Raw genomic sequence first — 14,577 nt, forward strand, 5'->3', positions numbered from 1 at the left:
ACGAGAGGGGGGGGGAGAGAGCCACCGTGCTCGTCTAATGCACTCACCATCACCCAAGTCTTCTTTGAGTACGAGTTGAACACGAGAAGACCAGAGCTGGGCGGGGAGATTTTTTTTTAAAAAGTAAAAAAAAAAATAAATATGGGGAGACAGAAAAAGTCGGATTAACAGGAAAATGATAAAACTTTTTTTTTTCTCTTATTAAAGAATTAGATCAATACTTTAAGACCTATATATCAAAAAGTGTGTTTATACATCCTTGATAATAATCATTTCACAGAGAAATAAATGACTGTTAATGAATAAAATTGATTTAAATTAATATGTAAGTAAGTTTCCCTTTCAAACCATGCGATCTACGGGGCAGATAATGTTAAGGTCATCTGTTTCTATGGCCAACGTTTAACGAGCAGGGTGTCATGCGGCCAGCACAACGACCAACCGTCTTTACTTGTTGGCCTCGAAATTCAAAATCCCAATCTTCATTGGGATTCGAACCTAGGAGCCCAGGTTCGGAGGCCAAGCGCTTAACTGCTCTGGGACCGCGCAACCAAATTAATCTACATAGGCATACAATTTAGAAGACAATGGCAGTTCAATAAACTAACAAGTATCCATCAGCTCCGCACTTCACTTTAAACCCAACCGATGATATATAGCTCAGAGAAGGTAACAAAAAAATTAATATAGAACTAACAAGGAACTGTGACAGTTGTAGACGCAAGGGGAGTGAAATCAAGTTTTTTTTTGATGCATTTGCATCCCTTAGATGCAGAATGGATGGTACAAGTTAATACCTTACTATACGTTATCTTTAAGAGTGTTTCAATATAAATCTAGAAATTCTATCTTCTTTTAAGATTGAGCTAAAAATACACGTCAGTCTTCTGTTATGAGCTGAAGCTAATTGGCGTAATGTCAAATCAAATGCACTCAAAATACATTTCAGCCGATGGAAGGGGAGAAAACAACAATTAGGATTGATGGAGCATTAAAGAAAAGTAATCTCTGAATTATATAAGTTTTAAAACGTCAGACCTTATAAGAGATTGAAGCTATGGAAATATGAAAATGGTGTAGATAATGACATGTATCATAATATATTATGTTGGATTCACATTTCGTTTCGGGCAGGTTTCGCTAGTCAGGTTTCAATGTTTTCAGCTCAAATATCAAAGTTATTTTCTTCTTCTACAGAGTTATCATTATCATATTTGAGGGTTCAACTAACTAGTCTTATATTTCAAGTGAACTACGCAGGCAGCTCTCCATTTAGTTTTCCTTATTTAGGGATGTTTGGTGGCTGAGTAGTTAGGCGCTTGACCACAAAACCTGTGAGCCTTGCCTAACGGATGGGATTGATCATCGTATTGATTGTTGACTTGCCCAAATACTCATTCGTGATAATTGGAAGAAGTTCTTACCTTTGGTGAAGTTTCTAAAAGATTGATAGAGATACATTGCTAGTGTTGAATGATATGTAATAAAACTAAACACTGCTTATTAAAGCGTGTTTTTAAAATGCGTGCCACGTGTGTATAGTGTTTACAAAAGGCAATCTTCTGATTTAAAAATTTGCTTGCTCCTGAGTTACCAGATTGACCACTGGAGCTTGCTGTGTGTTGTGAACTGTATATACTTGTAATAAGAAATAAAGGAACACTGAAGAGAGTAACATAAAACAAGGCTTTATTAAACTAGAACGACACATGAACTGACGAAAGTGATTTGGACAGTAGCACACTAACTGAATGTTGTGAAGACATTCTCACGGCTTTACACAAACATGAACAAATAGTAACTATTTCACCACAATACTTTTCTGTTAGTCACTGGTCGTGCGTCTTTGGGTACACATGATATATAAATATATACTCAAATATATATATATATATATATATATATATACTCAAATATATATATATATATATATATATATATATATATATATATATATATATATATATATATATACAATTCTCATAATGCACATCAAGGTCCAGTGGTCAAGCTGCGAACTCAGGAGCAAGTGGCAACTAAACACACTTAGCAAGGCCTTATAACTTTCATAAAGGGAATCACTCCTGTCTTTACATTTACACAAAAATATTTCATTCCCCATTATGCAGGTCATCGTGTTGGTCATTGTGCTGGTCTCAATGTTTTAAAGTTAATTGCCACGGGCTAATTGATGCGATATTAAGTGTCCCATATCTCTTTCCTTTCGTTTCACTTGACGAAAATACCCAACTTTAAAAATAAAGTACGCCTTTCGCAAACGGTGCTTCGTTTTGTGGTTCTCAAATTAAACAAAAGTACAAATCAACTTGTTATCATAAGCAGATAGACCGAGTTTTAACCCATTTTGATTAGAACACACCAAAAGCAGTCTCTAGCGTCAGAAGTTGGCACAGAAAAACTCTTACAATGTATGAAATCTCATTATGATTGGTCAAAACGTTTGACTTTTTTATGTAGGCAAGTGATACTTAAGGGGAAATAATGACCAGTGACCGGTCCAGAAAGATAGACTTTTCAGAGAATAATTCAGTGGGATTAGTTTCTGACGAGCGTGCTTAGTTCGTTAATAGCTATCTCAAAGAGCCCACAATGTATGCGGTCAGTAAATGACTCTGGTCTTAGGTCGAAGCACGGCCCGTCCAGAAAGAGGACAGTGTAAATATTTGATGGGCCGTTGTCGTAGACGATGGACGCTTCAATCAATGGTCTTAAGTACTTTTTTATGGGACACTTGGAGGGGATGGAACTAAAAGTTCTAACAGGCCTCTGGTAAACCTTTTTCAGCAGTTCGCAAACAACTAGCAATGGGTACCGAATGATCAGGCAAAACTGACAAGCTCAGAGGTCCTAAAGTCCTTCAGTGTGAGAGTCACTGTTTACATACCCTTCGCATAAAAAAGTTTTTTGAAAAGAATAAAGAATACGATATGAAGAATATATAAAGTACTAGCCGGTTATGACCCGCGGCCTGCGGGCCTTACCGTGTGTATTACTGATCTACTGGATTGGATTTAGAAATATGTCAAACATGGTGAAGGTTTTTTTTTTACGAAAATGAAAGAAGAGTATAAAAATGGGTTTACCCGTTTACCCAACATATTGATATCAAATATAAATACTGTGAAAACGGATTATCCCGATTTGTTGAACAGTTCGTTCTTTAAGCCTCTAAAAATCAAAATTGTCATTTCATTTTGTATGCACTCATTGTAGTAAGACTCTGCACTTAAAGAAATTAATAGAAAAAAAAGTTAAGCTTTTTTTTTTGTAACTTTTAGGGACTTCCGGTTGTGCGAGGGACATTATACATACACTTCGGTCTTCGCTATGATCTGAGGAACATTAATGTCACGTTTTAACAAGATTGCTAAAACGGTTTTGACTTCAATGCGGGACTTACATACCGACATACATATTCCTTACTTTCTACTTTCTATATTAGATGATAATGGATAAGATAAGGGCTATAATATGGTAAAGTCAAAAGCTCTCTCAGTAGACCCAACCTATTATTGTATTACTTAGACAAAGTCCTCCCGCGCAGTTCGGCCTATAGGGAGGTAAGCTCTCTCAGTAGACCCAACCTATAATGGTATTACTTAGACGAAGTCCTCCCGCGCAGTTCGGAGTATAGGGAGGTAACTCTCTCCTCGGTGATCAGCGACTTTCAGAGCCTCTTCCCAACTGGTTGCCACGGATTCTATGTCTTCTAAGAAGGTGCGCGCAATGTTATACGTGGGCAGCCTTGTTTTTTTCTCAGATTCTTAGGAGGTCTGGCCGGTTGGTGTCAAACTCTTTTAGATGTAGGGGCAGTTTACCTCATTGGGTTGGTTTCTTTGCATTGAAGAGCTTGCCATGTATCGGGATTTGTTCCAACGCCATAATCGGGGGTTGGCCGCCCTCGGCGCGTGTAAAGTTATCTCCACCGTCTCTGCAGCAATAGAGGTTTTGCGAGATGTGTTCGCTAGCCTATTCTAAAACATTTTATCTTCCGTGTTATGAATATTATTTGAGGTGTGTCTGATGTCTGAAATATACAGTCCTCTCTTCGAGATAAGAAAATACTGTTTATTCATATCTGTTTATGAAGTCACTACTCACACCACGAATGTAATGAGATTTTCAAGGTAAAGACTGAAATCCAAACTCATTCTTGTGTACTTGAAACAGGACATTGAGCTTAGCGTCGTGTACTTTGAAAATGAGATTTGTGTTCAACTTGGAACTCTAGCTTGGGAATTTAAAATTTTTTTTTTCAATCCCGAACTACGATGTCGTCCCTTGAGAAAGGCCGGCTCTAATGACTTTAGACTCAGCACTCTTTGCTGATGACTAATGTTTAACAAAGCCTGTTGCTTCAGTGTGTTTCACCTATATGCTCTCTGGAGTGGTCTAGCGTCATTTAGACTCTAGACAATTTCAAATGTGAAATATATGGTATATTTCCTTTTTTTTTTTTGAAAAGGGGGGGGGGACGTATTTTAAAAATTTAATCACTTTTGTTTGTTGAACAAGTTTCGGGTGTTTCTTCAGATTTTAAGATTATTATGTTCTAGCCAAAAGGATGGTGGGATACGGCGGCTGGCGGGGCTTGAACCTGGGGCCATCGATACAACAGACTTGAGCCTATACCACAAGACCAGGAAACATCAGTGGTTAATATTCCCGTGTAAAAAAAATAATTGAGACAGACAGACACACATACAGAGTGAGTTGATTGTGAGCTCCTTTGGAAGTTCTACGTAAAATATCTGCAATTAGTCAATTTTGGTTTGCCAATAATGTTCGAAAGCTTCTAAATAGTTTTTAGATTCCAGTGGCATACACGAGTTATCTGTCTTACTGTATGAAACTTCTAGTTGGCATGCACGTGCTAAGTACTCAAGTCAACATGTCAAGATGACGAATTACGTCTAAAAAAACGGCTAAATTAGCTCGACCAGAGCCGCCACTGGAAAGTGTCCAATAAATTTTGGCCCATAATCCTATTTCACTGGCTAAGACACTGAATAATTCAAGTCTGAAAGTTTGTGGTCTCTGTAGTTCTCTGTTGCTTAATGTTTTTTTTTTTTTTTTTTTAGAAAGCTGTGTAAGTAGACGTGGGACGAGAGGGAAATCAACTAGAGGAGGAGCTTTTTAACACAAATCTTTCTCATGTTTAGACGTTTTTTATCAAAAATCTCTCTCTCTCTCTATCTATCTATCATCTATCTATCTATCTATCTATCTATCTATCTATCTATCTATCTATCTATCTATCTATCTATCTATCTATCTTATCTTATCTTATCTTATCTTATCTTATCTTATCTTATCTTATCTATCTATCTATCTATCTATCTATCTATCTATCTATCTATCTATCTATATCTTATCTTATCTCTCTCTCTCTGGGAAAATGGAAAAATAACATCATTTTTCAAGTAAAATTAGCAATAATTTTCGCTAGTGGTCTCCTTACTGCCAAATAGTTCTGAAAGTTGGACTATGAACGAAAAGGCTGAAAGAAGGATTCAAGCCTTTGCGAGTAAATGCTACAGAAAAATGCTGGGTATCAGATACCAGGAAAAGAAGACGAAACGCGTTGGGTACTTTAACAAGTGAAAACTCAGGCTTGTAAAGAGTAGCTTCTCATTATTGTGAAGAGACGAAATCTGAGCTGGTTTGGTCTTATTGTAAGACATGACTTACTCTAAAGCTTTTCTTCATGGTAAAAATAAGGGAGAGCGAAGACGGGGTCATCCAAGCTGGCTGGACACTGTAAACAATGCATCATGTGGTTGCGAATAATGTGTGTATGATTACACACACAAGTCAAGAATAAGTGACTTCCAAGACTTTTCAAATCAGAATTCGGCAAAAAAAATTCAAACAACATTTATTGTAACCACTTTCTCGCCTTAACGAGAGTATCTGGAGTCGAAGCTGTATTCGTAACGCATAGAGAAGAAACCTATGGGGCAATAAGTGAATGCTATATTGCTTGTTTATGTAGATATATGTACTACGTTTAGATAGTTCAGTAAAAAAAAACTGGGACCAGGTCGATCAAATATCCAACATAAGTTAAAAACGTTTCAATAGTCCTTTTTTCGTTTAAGTCTTTGCTTAAGTAACTTTTTTGTTTATATCGTTGGTGCTGACAATGGCCTTTAGTCATGAAGGCGTCTCAACGATATCTTTCACGCAGCTGGTGTGTCTAAAGAGAGAGCACCTAAATGAGAGGAATGTCTGGGTCTGAACGATGTCTTCCTAGCAGCTGGTGTGTCTAAAGGGAGAACACCTAAATGAGATGAATGTCTGGGTCTGAACGATGTCTTCATAGCAGCTGGTGTGTCTAAAGGGAGAGCACCTAAATGAGATGAATGTCTGGGTCTGAACGATGTCTTCCAAGCAGCTGGTGTGTCTAAAGGGAGAGCACCTAAATGAGAGGAATGTCTGGGTCTGAACGATATCTTCCAAGCAGCTGGTGTGTCTAAGCAGAGAGCACCTAAATGAGATGAATGTCTGGGTCTCAACAATGTCTTCCAAGCAGCTGGTGTGTCTAAAGGGAGAACACCTAAATGAGATGAATGTCTGGGTCTGAACGATATCTTCCAAGCAGCTGGTGTGTCTAAGCAGAGAGCACCTAAATGAGATGAATGTCTGGGTCTGAACGATGTCTTCCAAGCAGCTGGTGTGTCTAAAGGGAGAGCACCTAAATGAGAGGAATGTCTGGGTCTGAACGATATCTTCCAAGCAGCTGGTGTGTCTAAGCAGAGAGCACCTAAATGAGATGAATGTCTGGGTCTCAACAATGTCTTCCAAGCAGCTGGTGTGTCTAAAGAGAGAGCACCTAAATGAGATGAATGTCTGGGTCTGAACGATATCTTCCAAGCAGCTGGTGTGTCTAAGCAGAGAGCACCTAAATGAGATGAATGTCTGGGTCTGAACGATGTCTTCCAAGCAGCTGGTGTGTCTAAAGGGAGAGCACCTAAATGAGATGAATGTCTGGGTCTGAACGATGTCTTCCAAGCAGCTGGTGTGTCTAAAGGGAGAGCACCTAAATGAGAGGAATGTCTGGGTCTGAACGATATCTTCCAAGCAGCTGGTGTGTCTAAGCAGAGAGCACCTAAATGAGAGGAATGTCTGGGTCTGAACGATATCTTCCAAGCAGCTGGTGTGTCTAAGCAGAGAGCACCTAAATGAGATGAATGTCTGGGTCTGAACGATGTCTTCCAAGCAGCTGGTGTGTCTAAAGGGAGAGCACCTAAATGAGAGGAATGTCTGGGTCTGAACGATATCTTCCAAGCAGCTGGTGTGTCTAAGCAGAGAGCACCTAAATGAGATGAATGTCTGGGTCTCAACAATGTCTTCCAAGCAGCTGGTGTGTCTAAAGAGAGAGCACCTAAATGAGATGAATGTCTGGGTCTGAACGATATCTTCCAAGCAGCTGGTGTGTCTAAGCAGAGAGCACCTAAATGAGATGAATGTCTGGGTCTGAACGATGTCTTCCAAGCAGCTGGTGTGTCTAAAGGGAGAGCACCTAAATGAGATGAATGTCTGGGTCTGAACGATGTCTTCCAAGCAGCTGGTGTGTCTAAAGGGAGAGCACCTAAATGAGAGGAATGTCTGGGTCTGAACGATATCTTCCAAGCAGCTGGTGTGTCTAAGCAGAGAGCACCTAAATGAGAGGAATGTCTGGGTCTGAACGATATCTTCCAAGCAGCTGGTGTGTCTAAGCAGAGAGCACCTAAATGAGATGAATGTCTGGGTCTGAACGATGTCTTCCAAGCAGCTGGTGTGTCTAAAGGGAGAGCACCTAAATGAGAGGAATGTCTGGGTCTGAACGATATCTTCCAAGCAGCTGGTGTGTCTAAGCAGAGAGCACCTAAATGAGATGAATGTCTGGGTCTCAACAATGTCTTCCAAGCAGCTGGTGTGTCTAAAGAGAGAGCACCTAAATGAGATGAATGTCTGGGTCTGAACGATATCTTCCAAGCAGCTGGTGTGTCTAAGCAGAGAGCACCTAAATGAGATGAATGTCTGGGTCTGAACGATGTCTTCCAAGCAGCTGGTGTGTCTAAAGGGAGAGCACCTAAATGAGATGAATGTCTGGGTCTGAACGATGTCTTCCAAGCAGCTGGTGTGTCTAAAGGGAGAGCACCTAAATGAGAGGAATGTCTGGGTCTGAACGATATCTTCCAAGCAGCTGGTGTGTCTAAGCAGAGAGCACCTAAATGAGAGGAATGTCTGAGTCTGAACGATATCTTCCAAGCAGCTGGTGTGTCTAAGCAGAGAGCACCTAAATGAGAGGAATGTCTGGGTCTGAACGATGTCTTCCAAGCAGCTGGTGTGTCTAAAGGGAGAGCACCTAAATGAGAGGAATGTCTGGGTCTGAACGATGTCTTCCAAGCAGCTGGTGTGTCTAAAGAGAGAGCACCTAAATGAGATGAATGTCTGGGTCTGAACGATGTCTTCCTAGCAGCTGGTGTGTCTAAAGGGAGAGCACCTAAATGAGATGAATGTCTGGGTCTGAACGATGTCTTCCAAGCAGCTGGTGTGTCTAAAGAGAGAGCACCTAAATGAGATGAATGTCTGGGTCTGAACGATGTCTTCCTAGCAGCTGGTGTGTCTAAAGGGAGAGCACTTAAATGAGATGAATGTCTGGGTCTGAACGATATCTTCCAAGCAGCTGGTGTGTTTAAGCAGAGAGCACCTAAATGAGATGAATGTCTGGGTCTCAACAATGTCTTCCAAGCAGCTGGTGTGTCTAAAGAGAGAGCACCTAAATGAGATGAATGTCTGGGTCTGAACGATATCTTCCAAGCAGCTGGTGTGTCTAAGCAGAGAGCACCTAAATGAGATGAATGTCTGGGTCTGAACGATGTCTTCCAAGCAGCTGGTGTGTCTAAAGGGAGAGCACCTAAATGAGAGGAATGTCTGGGTCTGAACGATATCTTCCAAGCAGCTGGTGTGTCTAAGCAGAGAGCACCTAAATGAGATGAATGTCTGGGTCTGAACGATGTCTTCCAAGCAGCTGGTGTGTCTAAAGAGAGAGCACCTAAATGAGATGAATGTCTGGGTCTGAACGATGTCTTCCTAGCAGCTGGTGTGTCTAAAGGGAGAGCACCTAAATGAGAGGAATGTCTGGGTCTGAACGATATCTTCCAAGCAGCTGGTGTGTCTAAGCAGAGAGCACCTAAATGAGAGGAATGTCTGGGTCTGAACGATATCTTCCAAGCAGCTGGTGTGTCTAAGCAGAGAGCACCTAAATGAGATGAATGTCTGGGTCTGAACGATGTCTTCCAAGCAGCTGGTGTGTCTAAAGGGAGAGCACCTAAATGAGAGGAATGTCTGGGTCTGAACGATATCTTCCAAGCAGCTGGTGTGTCTAAGCAGAGAGCACCTAAATGAGATGAATGTCTGGGTCTCAACAATGTCTTCCAAGCAGCTGGTGTGTCTAAAGAGAGAGCACCTAAATGAGATGAATGTCTGGGTCTGAACGATATCTTCCAAGCAGCTGGTGTGTCTAAGCAGAGAGCACCTAAATGAGATGAATGTCTGGGTCTGAACGATGTCTTCCAAGCAGCTGGTGTGTCTAAAGGGAGAGCACCTAAATGAGATGAATGTCTGGGTCTGAACGATGTCTTCCAAGCAGCTGGTGTGTCTAAAGGGAGAGCACCTAAATGAGAGGAATGTCTGGGTCTGAACGATATCTTCCAAGCAGCTGGTGTGTCTAAGCAGAGAGCACCTAAATGAGAGGAATGTCTGAGTCTGAACGATATCTTCCAAGCAGCTGGTGTGTCTAAGCAGAGAGCACCTAAATGAGAGGAATGTCTGGGTCTGAACGATGTCTTCCAAGCAGCTGGTGTGTCTAAAGGGAGAGCACCTAAATGAGAGGAATGTCTGGGTCTGAACGATGTCTTCCAAGCAGCTGGTGTGTCTAAAGAGAGAGCACCTAAATGAGATGAATGTCTGGGTCTGAACGATGTCTTCCTAGCAGCTGGTGTGTCTAAAGGGAGAGCACCTAAATGAGATGAATGTCTGGGTCTGAACGATGTCTTCCAAGCAGCTGGTGTGTCTAAAGAGAGAGCACCTAAATGAGATGAATGTCTGGGTCTGAACGATGTCTTCCTAGCAGCTGGTGTGTCTAAAGGGAGAGCACTTAAATGAGATGAATGTCTGGGTCTGAACGATATCTTCCAAGCAGCTGGTGTGTTTAAGCAGAGAGCACCTAAATGAGATGAATGTCTGGGTCTCAACAATGTCTTCCAAGCAGCTGGTGTGTCTAAAGAGAGAGCACCTAAATGAGATGAATGTCTGGGTCTGAACGATATCTTCCAAGCAGCTGGTGTGTCTAAGCAGAGAGCACCTAAATGAGATGAATGTCTGGGTCTGAACGATGTCTTCCAAGCAGCTGGTGTGTCTAAAGGGAGAGCACCTAAATGAGAGGAATGTCTGGGTCTGAACGATATCTTCCAAGCAGCTGGTGTGTCTAAGCAGAGAGCACCTAAATGAGATGAATGTCTGGGTCTGAACGATGTCTTCCAAGCAGCTGGTGTGTCTAAAGAGAGAGCACCTAAATGAGATGAATGTCTGGGTCTGAACGATGTCTTCCTAGCAGCTGGTGTGTCTAAAGGGAGAGCACTTAAATGAGATGAATGTCTGGGTCTGAACGATATCTTCCAAGCAGCTGGTGTGTTTAAGCAGAGAGCACCTAAATGAGATGAATGTCTGGGTCTCAACAATGTCTTCCAAGCAGCTGGTGTGTCTAAAGAGAGAGCACCTAAATGAGATGAATGTCTGGGTCTGAACGATATCTTCCAAGCAGCTGGTGTGTCTAAGCAGAGAGCACCTAAATGAGATGAATGTCTGGGTCTGAACGATGTCTTCCAAGCAGCTGGTGTGTCTAAAGGGAGAGCACCTAAATGAGAGGAATGTCTGGGTCTGAACGATATCTTCCAAGCAGCTGGTGTGTCTAAGCAGAGAGCACCTAAATGAGATGAATGTCTGGGTCTGAACGATGTCTTCCAAGCAGCTGGTGTGTCTAAAGGGAGAGCACCTAAATGAGATGAATGTCTGGGTCTGAACGATGTCTTCCAAGCAGCTGGTGTGTCTAAAGGGAGAGCACCTAAATGAGAGAAATGTCTGGGTCTGAACGATATCTTCCAAGCAGCTGGTGTGTCTAAGCAGAGAGCACCTAAATGAGAGGAATGTCTGGGTCTGAACGATATCTTCCAAGCAGCTGGTGTGTCTAAGCAGAGAGCACCTAAATGAGAGGAATGTCTGGGTCTGAACGATGTCTTCCAAGCAGCTGGTGTGTCTAAAGAGAGAGCACCTAAATGAGATGAATGTCTGGGTCTGAACGATGTCTTCCAAGCAGCTGGTGTGTCTAAGCAGAGAGCACCTAAATGAGAGGAATGTCTGGGTCTGAACGATGTCTTCCAAGCAGCTGGTGTGTCTAAAGGGAGAGCACCTAAATGAGAGGAATGTCTGGGTCTGAACGATGTCTTCCAAGCAGCTGGTGTGTCTAAGCAGAGAGCACCTAAATGAGAGGAATGTCTGGGTCTGAACGATGTCTTCCAAGCAGCTGGTGTGTCTAAAGGGAGAGCACCTAAATGAGATGAATGTCTGGGTCTGAACAATGTCTTCCAAGCAGCTGGTGTGTCTAAAGGGAGAGCACCTAAATGAGAGGAATGTCTGGGTCTGAACGATATCTTCCAAGCAGCTGGTGTGTCTAAGCAGAGAGCACCTAAATGAGAGGAATGTAGCACTCTATGCTGAAAGCTGCCCAAGGTCACTGGTTCCTCGATCTAAATCTTCTGTTGGATTGACGAAGTAAAGTTAGATGTTTAACAAACTTATTAGTCCCTCTCTCTCTCTTTCTGTATAATAATTTAATTAATTTATTTATTTCATATTACTCTCTTTTATAATTCTCATTTGGGTTGTTTCTTGTGCAAAATTTATTTTATTTTTTACTGTTTAAACTTCATTATTTTTTTCTTTTCTTCTATTTTTTTAATTATTTCCCTATCTCTCTAGGTCAGTACTCTCCCCTTCGTGTGTTTTATATTGTCAACAACTACCCTAACCATTTTGTTCTGCCTTTTCCATTCTCTCTCTCTCTCTCTTTCTCTCTCTTTCTCTCTCTCTCTCTCACTTTTGTTTTAAATTTTTTAAAAATTTTTCTTATCATTATATTTTTTTTTACTAGATTTTCTCCCTTTTTTAAATCGCGGACTAAAGTCTTTTAATTCTTGTCTTCATCAACCTCTACCTCTCTGTCTCTCTATTCCCTTTCTCTCCTCCTCTTGATTTATCTCTCTCTCCCTTTATTTCTCTCTCCCTCTTTCTCTCCCTCTCCTTTTATTTTTTTTCCGCTCACTTAATCTTCTGTTCAGGGCCAATCATTTCTCTATACAGTGTTTCCCAAAATTTATCTTTAACGGACCATTTCGCACATTCTAAGTATTTAGCGGGACACTTTGCACACGATGAGTATTTAGAGGAACACTTTGCACATTGTGAGTATTTAGCGGAACACTTTGCACATTCTGAGTATTTAGGGGAACACTTTGCACATTCTGAGTATCTAGCGGAACACTTTGCACATTTTGAGTATTTAGCGGAACACTTTGCACATTTTGAGTATTTAGCGGAACTCTTTGCTTATTTTTTTTAGATAGATTATTTCACAAACTGAAATACCAGTTAATTATTTCAGAAGTTTTGGGAACACCTATTCAAGCCTCGAGAAACACTAGCGTTCCCCGGGCAACACAGTTTGGGAAACACTACTCCATAAAGTACAGCTACACATGCACTACATTATTGGACCACTACTTACCCTTACAAACTGTACTCACATCTGTAATGACCATGAACTTTAAACAGACATGTAACTCGCGAGGGGCTTTGGAGTGTGGGGGGGGGGGGGGGGAGCTTTTCCATCTGATCTCCACATCGAGTCTTAAGCAGCTTGAGTTGACTGCCAAGACCAAGTCGAAGTCAAGAAAGTAGGACACTGAGTCAATTAACACATTTTTTTTTTCTTGACAAAGCCGTTGAGAATTGGTTCAATGTATTGCATTGTGAGACGACATCCAATCAGTACATACAGTTGGACTCGATGTTATGCACAAACATACCGACATACACATAAGCTAAAAATCGAATTAGCATGCAAGCTTGACCCACAAAGTTAGTTTTTTAATACCTTTTAAAATCTATTTTTTATCTTATCTTATAAATTACAGACGTTCCTTCCAAAAACTGTATATAGTTTTACTCTTTATGTATTTTATCTAGTCATGCAGGTTAATTAGAAACTTATACTCTTCATTAATTTTCCGGGCTGATTCAGGCAACCCACATCCATGCTTTAATGGCACTAGGTAAGAAGGAGTTTGCGTGTGAATTTATCGTGGCGTATGGGACACGAAGCTAAAACCAGTGACTCATCTGGAGCCATGATGACAAGGACAGAATACAGAATGTGTCTTTATCTTTGCGTTTTCTAGGTACATTATTTTGTCTTTTTGTGGTTATAACATATGATTCAGTGTTGCTTTTCAGTATGTATTATTCTATAAAATAAATAACTAAACTTTTAAACTGAGGTGTAGAATCGCTAAAAAGATCATCCAAAAAAAAATAGATAAATAAAAAAAAACAAACTCGCGCCCAAAGTCTACTTTGTCTGTTTTATTATTAATTTTTACTTCTTCGCCAAAATCTTCTGGAAATATCTGACTGCAAATTAATAACTGCGAATATCTGAGCGCAAATTAATAACTGCAAATATACGATATATCTTGGAGATTAAAAAAAACACTACACGAGATTGATCAATTTTCGAATCTAATGAGCAGCATAAAGCCCTAGCAAAGGTAAGGGGCTGAGTTGGGTCTTAGAAGCCTAGTTGTAGTGCTATATGTGACAGCCTCTGTTTTATATAGAGCCTCAATAGCGGGATCATTGAATTTATTCAGTCATCGCTAGAATACTTCAACAGAATGTAACAATAGACGGATGGCTCCCTGGTCGTGCGGTTTGTGCGCTGGACTGTCGTTCGGATTTATCGACGGTCGAGGGTTCAAACCCTGCCCGCTCCCATCCCCCGTCGTCCTGCGGGAGGTTTGGCCTAGGAAGTAAACTATTTTCAACTGAAGGAACATCCGAAACATGTAAAACATTTTACAAACAAAGGTCTATCTATATCTAAAACGCAATACAAACGAAGAGATTAGAGACACTGTTACTACAGCGATCTGACCCCACGATGACCTGCTAACTATTGTAAAAAAAACGCAAACTTAAACTCTATTGCCATATTACAAGGTCTTCGGGACTCGCAATACCTTCCTTCAGGGAACAGTTCCAGGAAAGAGAAGGAGGCAGACGATGGGAAAGACAACATAAAAGAACGGACGGGCCTGCCATTGAAGGAGGTTCTATCCAAGGCACAAGACAGAGAGGAAAGTAGAAAGACGGTCGATAAAGTTTTGCGTGGCGCCTCAACGGTCCAAGGGATTGGTGAAGGCCTATATAACATCTCGTTTATAACGACTT

Source organism: Biomphalaria glabrata, chromosome 10 (genome assembly GCF_947242115.1).
Source record: "Biomphalaria glabrata chromosome 10, xgBioGlab47.1, whole genome shotgun sequence".
In the NCBI taxonomy this organism is placed as follows: Eukaryota; Metazoa; Mollusca; class Gastropoda; family Planorbidae; genus Biomphalaria; species Biomphalaria glabrata.